Source organism: Chiloscyllium punctatum, chromosome 34, assembly GCF_047496795.1.
Source record: "Chiloscyllium punctatum isolate Juve2018m chromosome 34, sChiPun1.3, whole genome shotgun sequence".
NCBI classification, from domain to species: Eukaryota; Metazoa; Chordata; class Chondrichthyes; order Orectolobiformes; family Hemiscylliidae; genus Chiloscyllium; species Chiloscyllium punctatum.
Window position 1 is genome coordinate 57,634,524 of NC_092772.1, and position 12,017 is coordinate 57,646,540.

The following is a 12,017-nucleotide window of genomic DNA, read 5'->3' on the forward strand; positions in this document are numbered from 1 at the left end:
GAATAGCAGTCCATGTGTAGATTATAGAGAACAGCAGTCCCTGTGTAAATTATAGATAATAGTAGTCCCAGCGTTTATTATAGAGAATAGCAGACCATGTGTATATTATAGAGAACAGCAGTCGCTGTGTATATTATAGAGAATAGTAGCCCCAGTGTATGTTATAGAGAATTGCAGTCCCTGTGTATATTATAGAGAATAGTAGCCCCAGTGTATATTGTAGAGAACAGCAGTCGCTGCGTATATTATAGAGAATAGCAGTCCCAGTGTATATTATAGAGAATAGTAGCCCCAGTGTTTATTATGGAGAACAGCAGTCGCTGCGGATATTATCGAGAATAGTAGCCCCAGTGTATATTGTAGAGAATATCAGTCTCGTGCAGATTATAGGGAATAGCAGTCCCTGTGTATATTATAGAGAACAGCAGTCTATGTGTATATTATAGATAATAGCAGTCCATGTGTATATTATAGATAATAGCAGTCCATGTGTATATTATAGATAATAGCAGTCCTTGTGTATATTATAGAGAACAGCAGTCCCAGTGTATATTATAGAGAATAGCAGTCCCTCTGGATATTATAGAGAATAGAAGTCCCAGTGTATATTATAGACAATAGCAGTCCCTGTGTATATTATAGAGGATAGTAGTCCCTGTAGATATCATAGATAATAACAGTCCATGTGTATATTATAGAGAAAAGCAGTCCCTGTGTATATTATAGAGAATAGTAGCCCCAGTGTATACTATAGATAACAGCAGTCGCTGCGTATATTATAGACAATAGTAGCCCCAGTGTATATTGCAGAGAATATCAGTCTCATGTGGAGATTATAGGGAATAGCAGTCCCAGTGTATATTATAGAGAATAGTAGACCCAGTGGATATTATAGAGAATTGCAGTCCCTGTGTATATTATAGAGAATAGTAGCCCCTGTGTATATTACAGAGAATACCAGTCCATGTGTATATTATAGAGAACAGCAATCCCTGTGTATATTATAGATAATAGCAGTCCTTGTGTATATTATAGAGAACAGATGTCCCTGTGTATATGATAGAGAATAGCAGTCCTTCTGTATATTATAGAGAATAGTATCCCCAGTGTATATTATAAAGAATAGCAGACCCAGTGTATATTATAGAGAATACCAGTCCCAGTGTATATTATTGAGAATCGTAGCCCCAGTGTATATTATAGAGAACAGCAGTCCCTGTGTATATTATGGAGAATAGTAGCCCCAGTGTATATTATCGAGAACAGCAGTCCCTGTGTATATTATAGAGAATAGTAGTCCCAGTGTATATTATAGAGAATAGCAGTCCATGTGTATATTATAAAGAACAGCAGTCCCTGTGTATATTATAGATAATACCAGTCCATGTGTATATTATAGAGAAAAGCAGTCCATGTGTATATTATAGAGAACAGCAGTCCCTGTGTATATTATAGATAATAGCAGTCCTTGTGTATATTATACAGAACAGCAGTCCATGTGTATATTATAGAGAATAGCAATCCCTGTGGATATTATAGAGAATAGCAGTCCATGTGTATATTATAGAGAAAATCAGTCCATGGGCATATTATAGAGAATAGCAGTCCCTGTGTATATTATAGATAATAGCAGTCGCTGTGTACATTATAGAGAATAGCAATCCCACTGTATATTATAGAGAATAACATTCCCAGTGTATATTATAGAGAATAGCAGTCCCTGCGTATATTATAAAGAATAGTAGTCCCAGTGTTCATTATAGAAAATAGCAGTCCCAGTGTATATTATAGAGAATAGCAGTCCCTGTGTATATTATATAGAATAGCAGTCCCTGTGTACGTTATGCAGAATAGCAGTCCCTGTGTATATTATAGAGAACAGTAGCCCCTGTGTATATTATAAAGAATAACATTTCCAGTGTATATTATAGATATCATAAGTCGCTGCGTATATTATAGAGAATAGTAGCCCCAGTGTATATTGTAGAGAATATCAGTCTGATGTCGATATTATAGGGAATAGCAGTCCCTGTGTATATTATAGAGAATAGTAGCCCCTGTGTATATTATAGAGAACAGCAGTCCTTGTGTATATTATAAATAATAGTAGTCCCAGTGTATATTATAGAGAATAGCAGTCCCTGTGTATATTATAGAGAACAGCAGTCCCTGTGCATATTATAGAGAATAGTAGTCCATGTGTATATTATAGAGAACAGCAGTCCCTGTGTATATTATAGATAATAGTAGTCCCAGTGTATATTATAGAGAATAGCAGTCCCTGTGTATATTATAGAGAATAGTAGCCCCAGTGGATATTATAGAGAATAGTAGCCCCTGTGTTTATTTTAGAGAATACCAGTCCATGTGTATATTATAGAGAACAGCAGTCCCTGTGTATATTATAGATAATAGCAGTCCATGTGTATATTATAGAGAATAGCAGTCCCTGTGTATATTATAGAGAATAGTAGTCCCAGTGTATATTATAGAGAATAGCAGTCCCTGTGTATATTATAGAGAATAGTCGCCCCTGTGTATATTATAGAGAATACCAGTCCATGTGTATATTATAGAGAACAGCAGTCCCTGTGTATATTATAGATAATAGCAGTCCATGTGTATATTGTAGAGAATAGCAGTCCCTGTGTATATTATAGAGAATAGTAGCCCCTGTGTATATTATAGAGAATACCAGTCCATGTGTATATTATAGAGAACAGCAGTCCCTGTGTATATTATAGATAATCGCAGTCCATGTGTCTATTATAGAGAATAGCAGTCCCTGTGTATATTATAGAGAATAGTAGTCCATGTTTATATTATAGAGAATAGCAATCCCCGAGTATATTATAAAGAATAACAGCCCCTCTGTATAATATACAAATGGCAGTCCCTATGTATTTTACAGAGAATAGCTGTCCCTTGTTTATATTGTAGAGAATAGCTGTCCCTGCAAATATTCTAGAGAATAGCAGCTTCTATGTCAATTATCTAGTCTGGCAGTCCCTAAGTATATTACAGAAAATAGCAGCCCCGGTCTGTATTAAAGAGAATAACAGTCCCTGCGTATATTATGGAGAATAGCAGTCCCTGTGTATATTATAGAGAATAGCAGTCTCTGTGTATACTATAGAGAATAACAGTCCCTGCTTATATAATACTGAAAAGCAGTCCCTGTGTATGTTATAGAGAATAGCAGTCGCTGCGTATAATATAGAGAACAGCAGTCCCAGTGTATATTATAGAGAACAGCAGTCTGTGTATATTCTAGAGAATAGCTGCCCCAGTGTATATTACAGAGAATAGCAGTCCCTGTGTATATTATAGAGAACAGCAGTCCCAGTGTATATTATAGATAATCGCAGTCCATGTGTCTATTATAGAGAATAGCAGTCCCAGTGCATATTATAGAGAATAGCAGTCCCTGCGTCTATTGTAGAGAATTGCAGTCCCTGAGTAGATTATAGAGAATAGCAGTCCCTGTGGATGTTATAGAGAATAGTAGCCCCAGTGTATATTATAGAGAACAGCAGTCCCTGTGTATATTATATGGAATAGCAATCCCTGTGTATATTATAGAGAACTGCAGTCCCTGTGTATATTATAGAGAATAGTAGCCCCAGTTTATATTATAGAGAATAGTAGTCCCAGTGTATATTATAGAGAATAGTAACCCCAGTTTATATTATAGAGAATAGCAGTCCATGTGCATATTATAGAGAACAGAGGTCCCTGTGCATATTATAGTGAATAACAGTTCCTTGCGTATACTATAGAGAATAGTAGCCCCTGTCTGTATTAAAGAGAATAACAGTCCCTGTGTATATTATGGAGAACACAGTCACTGTGTATATTATAGAGAATAGTAGCCCCAGTGTATGTTATAGAGAATTGCAGTCCCTGTGTACATTACAGAGAATAGCAGTCCCAGTGTATATTGTAGAGAATAGCAGTCCCTGTGTATGTTATAGAGAAGAGCAGTCCCTGTGTATACTATAGAGGAAAACAGTCCCTGCTTATATAATACTGAATAGCAGTCCCTGTGTATGTTATATAGAATAGCAGTCCCTGAGTATGTTATGGAGAACAGCAGTCCCTGTGTATATTATAGACAATAGTAGCCCCAGTGTATATTATAGAGAATTGCAGTCCCTGTGTATATTATAGAGAATAGGAGCCCCAGTGTTTATTATCGACAATTGCAGTCCCTGTGTATATTATAGAGAATAGCAGTCCCTGTGTATAATGTAGAGAATTGTAGCCCCAGTGTATATTATACAGAACAGCAGTCCCTATGTATATTATATGGAATAGCAGTCCCTGTGTGTATTATAGAGAATAGTAGCCCCAGTATATATTATAGAGAATTGTAGCCCCAGTGTATATTATAGAGAACAGCAGTCCCTATGTATATTATATGGAATACCAGTCCCTGTGTATATTATAGAGAATAGTAGCCCCAGTGTATATTATAGAGAATTGCAGTCCTTGTGTATATTATAGAGAATAGTAGCCCCAGTGTTTATTATCGACAATAGAAGTCCCTGTGTATATTATATGGAATAGCAGTCCCTGTGTACATTATAGAGAACAGTAGCCCCAGTGTATGTTATAGAGAATTGCAGTCCCTGTGTAATTTAGAGGGAATTGTAGCCCCAGTGTATTTTATAGAGAATAGCAGTCCCTGTGTATATTATAGAGAATAGTTGACCCAGTGTTTATTATCGACAATAGCAGTCCCTGTGTATATTATATGGAATAGCAGTCCCTGCGTATATTATAGAGAATAGTAGCCCCAGTGTATGTAATAGAGAATTGCAGTCCCTGTGTAATTTAGAGAGAATTGTAGCCCCAGTGTATTTTATAGAGAATAGCAGTCCCTGTGTATATTATAGAGAATAGCACTCGCAGTATATACTATAGAGAATAGCAGTCCAGTGTATATTACAGACAATAGCAATCCCCGAGTATATTATAGAGAATAGTAGCCCCTGTGGATATTATAACGAATAACAGCCCCTCTGTATATTATACAAATGGCAGTCCCTATGTATTTTACAGAGAATAGCTGTCCCCTGTGAATATTGTAGAGAATAGCAGTCCCTGCAAATATTCTAGAGAATAGCAGTTTCTGTGTTGATTATCGAGACTGGCAGTCCTTAAGTATATTATAGAAAATAGCAGCCCCAGTCTGTATTAAAGAGAATAACAGTCCCTGCGTATATTATGGAGAACAGCAGTCCCAGTGTATAGTATAGAGACCAGCAATCACTGTGTATATTATAGAGAATAGCAGTCCCTGTGTATATTATAGAGAATTGTAGCCCCAGTGTATATTATAGAGAACAGCAGTCCCTGTGTATATTATATGGAATAGCAGTCCCTGTGTATATTATAGAGAATAGTAGCCCCAGTGTTTATTATCGACAATAGCAGTCCCTGTGTATATTATATGGAATAGCAGTCCCTGTGTACATTATAGAGAATAGTAGCCCCAGTGTATATTATAGAGAATTGCAGTCCTTGTGTATATTATAGAGAATAGTAGCCCCAGTGTATTTTATAGAGAATAGCAGTCCCTGCGTATATTATAGAGAATAGTAACCCCAGTTTATATTATAGAGAATAGCAGGCCTTGTGCATATTATAGAGAACAGAGGTGCCTGTGCATATTATAGAGAACAGCAGTCCCTGTGTATACTACAGAGAATATCAGCCCCTATCTGTATTAAAGAGAATAATAGTCCCTGTGTATATTATGGAGAACAGCAGTCCATGTGTACATTACAGAGAATAGCAGTCTCAGTGTATAGTATAGAGACCAGCAATCACTGTGTATATTATAGAGAATAGCAGTCCCAGTGTATATTATAGAGAATAGTAGCCCTAGTGTTTATTATAGCGAGCAACTGTCCCTGTGTATATTATTGAGAACTGCAGTCCATGTGTGTATTATAGAGAATAGCAGACCCTGTGTATGTTATCGAGAATAGTAGCCCCAGTGTTTATTATCGACAATAGCAGTCCCTGTGTATATTATAGAGAATAGCATTCCCCTGTGTATATTCTTGAGAATAGCAGTCCCTGCGTCTATTATAGAGAATTGCAGTCCCTGTGTATATTATAGAGAATAGCAGTCCCTGCGTCTATTATACAGAATTGCAGTCTCTGTGTATATTATAGAGAAAAGCAGACCCTGTGTGTATTTTAAAGAACAGCAGTCCCTGTGTGTATTATAGAGAACAGCAGTCCATGTTTATATTATAGAGAATAGCAATCCCCGAGTATATTATAGAGAATAGTAGCCCCTGTGGATATTATAACGAATAACAGCCCCTCTGTATATTATACAAATGGCAGTCCCTATGTATTTTACAGAGAATAGCTGTCCCCTGTGAATATTGTAGAGAATAGCAGTCCCTGCAAATATTCTAGAGAATAGCAGTTTCTGTGTCGATTATCGAGACTGGCAGTCCCTAAGTATATTATAGAAAATAGCAGCCCCAGTCTATATTAAAGAGAATAACAGTCCCTGCGTATATTATGGAGAACAGCAGTCACTGTGTATATTATAGAGAACAGCAGTCCCTGTGTATATTATAGAGAATAGCAGTCCCTGTGTATGTTATAGAGAATAGCAGTCCCTGTGTATACTATAGAGAATAACAGGCCCTGCTTATATAATAATGAATAGCAATCCATGTGTACATTATAGAGAATATCAGTCCCTGAGTATGTTATGGAGAATAGCAATCCCAGTGTATATTATGCAGATTAGCAGTCCATGTGTACATTACAGAGAATAGCACTCCCAGTATATATTATAGACAATAGCAGTCCAGTGTATATTACAGACAATAGCAGTCCCAGTGTATAGTATAGAGACCAGCAATCACTGTGTATATTATAGAGAATAGCAGTCCCTGTGTATATTATAGAGAATTGTAGCCCCAGTGTATATTATAGAGAACAGCAGTCCCTGTGTATATTATATGGAATAGCAGTCCCTGTGTATATTATAGAGAATAGTAGCCCCAGTGTTTATTATAGCGAGCAACTGTCCCTCTGTATACTATTGAGAACTGCAGTCCATGTGTGTATTATAGAGAATAGCAGACCCTGTGTATGTTATAGAGAATAGTAGCCCCAGTGTTTATTATCTACAATAGCACTCCCCTGTGTATATTCTTGAGAATTGCAGTCCCTGCGTCTATTATAGAGAATACTAGTCGCAGTGAATATAATAGAGAATAGCAGTCCCAGTGTATATTATAGGGAATAGCAGTCTCTGTCTATATTATAGACAATAGCAGTCCTTGTGTATATTATAGAGAACAGCAGTCCCAGTGTATATTATAGAGAATAGTAATCCCAGTGTATATTATACACAACAGCAGTTCATGTGTATATTACAGAGAATAGCAGTCCCTGTGTATATTATGGACAATACCAGTTCCAGTGGGTACTGTAGAGATTAGCAGTCCCTGTGTATATAACAGAGAATAGCAATCCGTGCATATATTACAGAGAATATCTGTCCCTGTGTATATTATAGACAATAACAGTCCCAGTGGGTATTGTAGAGAATAGCAGTCCATGTGCATATTACAGAGAACATCAGTCCACGTGTATATAATAGAGAATAGCAATCCCTGTGTATATTACAGAGAGTAGCAGTCCCTGTGTATCTTATAGACAATAGCAATCGCAGTGTGTGTTGGAGAAACAGCACTCCATGTGTATATTAAATAGAACAGCAGTCCCTGTGTATGTTATAGAGAATAGCAGTCCATGTGTATATTATAGAGAATACTAGTCCCTGTTTATATTATAGAGAATAGCAGTCCCTGTGTATGTTATAGAGAATAGGAGTCCATGTGTATATTATAAAGAACAGCAGTCCGAGTGTATATTGTAGAGAATAGCAGTCCCTGTGTATGTTATAGAGAATAGCAGTCCATGTGTATATTATAGAGAATAGCAGTCCCTGTGTATATTATATAGAAAAGCAGTCTCTGTGTATATTATATAGAATAGCAGTCCCAGTGTATATTATAGAGAACAGCAGTCCCTATGGATGTTATAGAGAATAGCAGTCCATGTATATACTATAGAGAATAACAGTCCCTATTTATATTATAGAGAACAGCAGTCCATGTGTATGTTATAGAGAATAGCAGTCCATGTGTATACTATCGAGAATAACAGTCCCTATTTATATTATTTAGAATAGCAGTCCATGTGTCTATTATAGAGAATAGCAACCCCAGTGTATATTATAGAGACTAGCAGTCCCTGTGCATATTATGGAGAATAGCAGTCCCTGTGGGTACTGTAGAGATTAGCAGTCCCTGTGTATATTATAGAGAACAGCTGTTCCTGTATATGTTTGGAGAATAGCAATCCGTGCATATATTGCAGAGAGTAGCAGTCCCTGTGTATCTTATAGACAATAACAGTCCCAGTGGGTATTGTAGAGAATAGCAGTCCATGTGCATATTACAGAGAACATCAGTCCACCTGTATATAATTGAGAATAGCAATCTCTGTACATATTACAGAGAATAGCAACCCCAGTGTGTATTGTAGAAACAGCAGACAATGTTTATATTACAGAGAATAGCAGTCCCTGTATATGTTATAGAGAATAGCAGTCCCCGTGTATATTACAGAGAATAGCAGTCCCAGTGTATATTATAGAGAATAGCAGTCCCTGTGGATGTTATAGAGAATAGCTGTCCCTGTGTATGATACAGAGAATACCAGTCCATGTGTATATTATAGAGAATTGCAGTCCCGGTGTATATTATAGAGAACAGCAGTCCCTGTGTACATTATAGAGGATAGTAGCCCCAGTGTATATTATACAGAACAGCAGACCTTATGTATATTACAGAGATCAGCAGTCCACTGTGTACATTATAGAGAATAGTAGTCCCAGTGTATATTATAGAGAATAGCAGACCTTGTGTATATTATAGAGAACAGTAGTCCCTGTGTATATTACAGGGAATAGCAGTCCCAGTGTATATTATAGAGAATAGCAGTCCCTGTGGATGTTATAGAGAATAGCTGTCCCTGTGTATGATACAGAGAATACCAGTCCATGTGTATATTATAGAGAATTGCAGTCCCGGTGTATATTATAGAGAACAGCAGTTCCTGTGTACATTATAGAGGATAGTAGCCCCAGTGTATATTATACAGAACAGCAGACCTTATGTATATTACAGAGATCAGCAGACCACTGTGTACATTATAGAGAATAGTAATCCCAGTGTATATTATAGAGAATAGCAGACCTTGTGTATATTATAGAGAACAGTAGTCCCTGTGTATATTACAGGGAATAGCAGTCCCAGTGTATATTATAGAGAATAGCAGCCCCTAGTGACATTGTAGAGAATAGCAGTCTCTATGTATATTACAGTGAATGGCAGCTCCCGTAATATTATAGAGAATAGCAGTCCCTGTGTGTATTATAGAGATTAGCAGTCCATGTGTATATTATAGAGAATACTAGTCCCAGTGAATATAATAAAGAATAGCAATCCATGTGTACATTACAGGGAATAGCAGTCTCTGTCTATATTATAGACAATAGCATTCCTAGTGTATATTATAGAGAACAGCAGTCCATGTATATACTATAGAGAATAACAGTCCCTGTTTATATTTTGGCGAATAGCACTCCCTGTGTATATTATGGACAATACCAGTCCCAGTGGGTACTGTAGAGATTAGCAGTCCCTGTGCATATTACAGAGAATAGCAGACCCTGTGTATACTACAGAGAATAGCAGTCCCTGTGTATCTTATAGACAATAACAGTCCCAGTGGGTATTGTAGAGAATAGCAGTCCATGTGCATATTACAGAGAACATCAGTCCACGTGTATATAATAGAGAATAGTAATCCCTGTGTATATTATAGACAATAGCAATCATAGTGTGTATTGTAGAAACAGCAGTCCATGTGTATATTATAGAGAATAGCTGTCCCTGTGTATGTTACAGAGAATACCAGTCCATGTGTGTATTATAGAGAATAGCAGACCTTGTGTATATTATAGAGAACAGCAGTCCCTGTGTACATTATAGAGGATAGTAGCCCCAGTGTATATTATAGAGAATAGCAGACCTTGTGTATATTATAGAGAATAGCACTCCCTGTGTATATTACAGGGAATAGCAGTCCCAGTGTATATTATAGAGAATAGCAGTCCCAGTGTATATTATATAGAATAGCAGTCCCTGTGTATATTATAGACAATATCAGTCCCAGTGGGTATTGTAGAGAACAGCAGTGCCTGTGTATATTATAGAGAATAGAGGTCCCAGTGTATGTTATAGAGAGTAGTAGTCCCAGTGTATATAATAGAATAGCAATCCCTGTGTATATTACAGGGAATAGCAGTCTCTGTCTATATTATAGACAATAGCAGTCCTAGTGTATATTATAGAGAATAGCAGTCCCTGTGTACATTATAGAGAATAGTAGCCCCCGTGTATATTATAGAGAATAGCAGACCTTGTGTATATTATAGAGAACAGCAGTCCCTGTGTACATTATAGAGAATAGTAGCCCCTATTGACATTATAGAGAATAGCAGTCCCTATGTACATAACAGTGAATGGCAGCTCCCATATATATTGTACAGAATATCAGTCCCTGTGTACATTATAGACAATAGCAGCTCCAGTGTATATCATAGAGAATAGCAGTCCCTGAGTATGTTCTGGAGAATAGGAGTCCCTGTGTATATTATAGACAATAGTAGTCCCAGTAGGTATTGTAGAGAACAGCATTGCCTGTGTAGATTATAGAGAATAGCAGTCCCAGTGTATATTATAGAGAACAGCAGTCCATGTATATGTTATAGAGAATAGCAGTCCATGTGTATACTATAGAGAATAACAGTCCCTCTTTATATTATAGAGAATAGCAGTCCCTGTCTATGTTATATAGAATAGCAGTCCAAATGTGTATATTATAGAGAATAGCAGTCCCTGTGTATATTATATAGAGTAGCAGTCCCTGTGTATATTATATAGAATAGCAGTCCCTGTGTATATTATAGAGAATAGCAGTCCAAATGTGTATATTATAGAGAATAGCAGTCCCTGTGTATATTATATAGAGTAGCAGTCCCTGTGTATATTATATAGAATAGCAGTCCCTGTGTATATTATATAGAGTAGCAGTCCCTGTGTATATTATATAGAATAGCAGTCCCTGTGTATATTATAGAGAATAGCAGTCCAAATGTGTATATTATAGAGAATAGCAGTCCCTGTGTATATTATATAGAATAGCAGTCCCTGTGTATATTATAGAGAATAGCAGTCCAAATGTGTATATTATAGAGAATAGCAGTCCCTGTGTATATTATATAGAGTAGCAGTCCCTGTGTATATTATATAGAATAGCAGTCCCTGTGTATATTATAGAGAATAGCATTCCCAGTGGGTACTGTAGAAAACAGCAATCCATGTGTATGTTATAGAGAATAGCAGTCCATGTGTATATTATAGAGAATAACAGTCCCTGTTTATAGTATAGAGAATAGCAGTCCCTGTGTATATTATATAGAATAGCAGTCCCTGTGTATATTATAGAGAATAGCAGTCCCTGTGTATATTATAGACAATAGCAGTCCCAGTGTATATTATATAGAATAGCACTCCCTGTGTATATTATGGACAATACCAGTCCCAGTGGGTACTGTAGAGATTAGCAGTCCCTGTATATATTATAGAGAAAAGCACTCCCTGTATATGTTTGGAGAATAGCAATCCGTGCATATATTGCAGAGAATAGCAGTCCCTGTGTATCTTATAGACAATAACAGTCCCAGTGGGTATTGTAGAGAACAGCAGTGCCTGTGTATATTATAGACAATAGCAGTCCCAGTGTATATTATAGAGAACATTAGACCCTGTGTATATTATGGAGAATACCAGTTCCTGTGTATATTTTAGAGAATAGTAGTCTCGGTGTATATTATAGAGAAC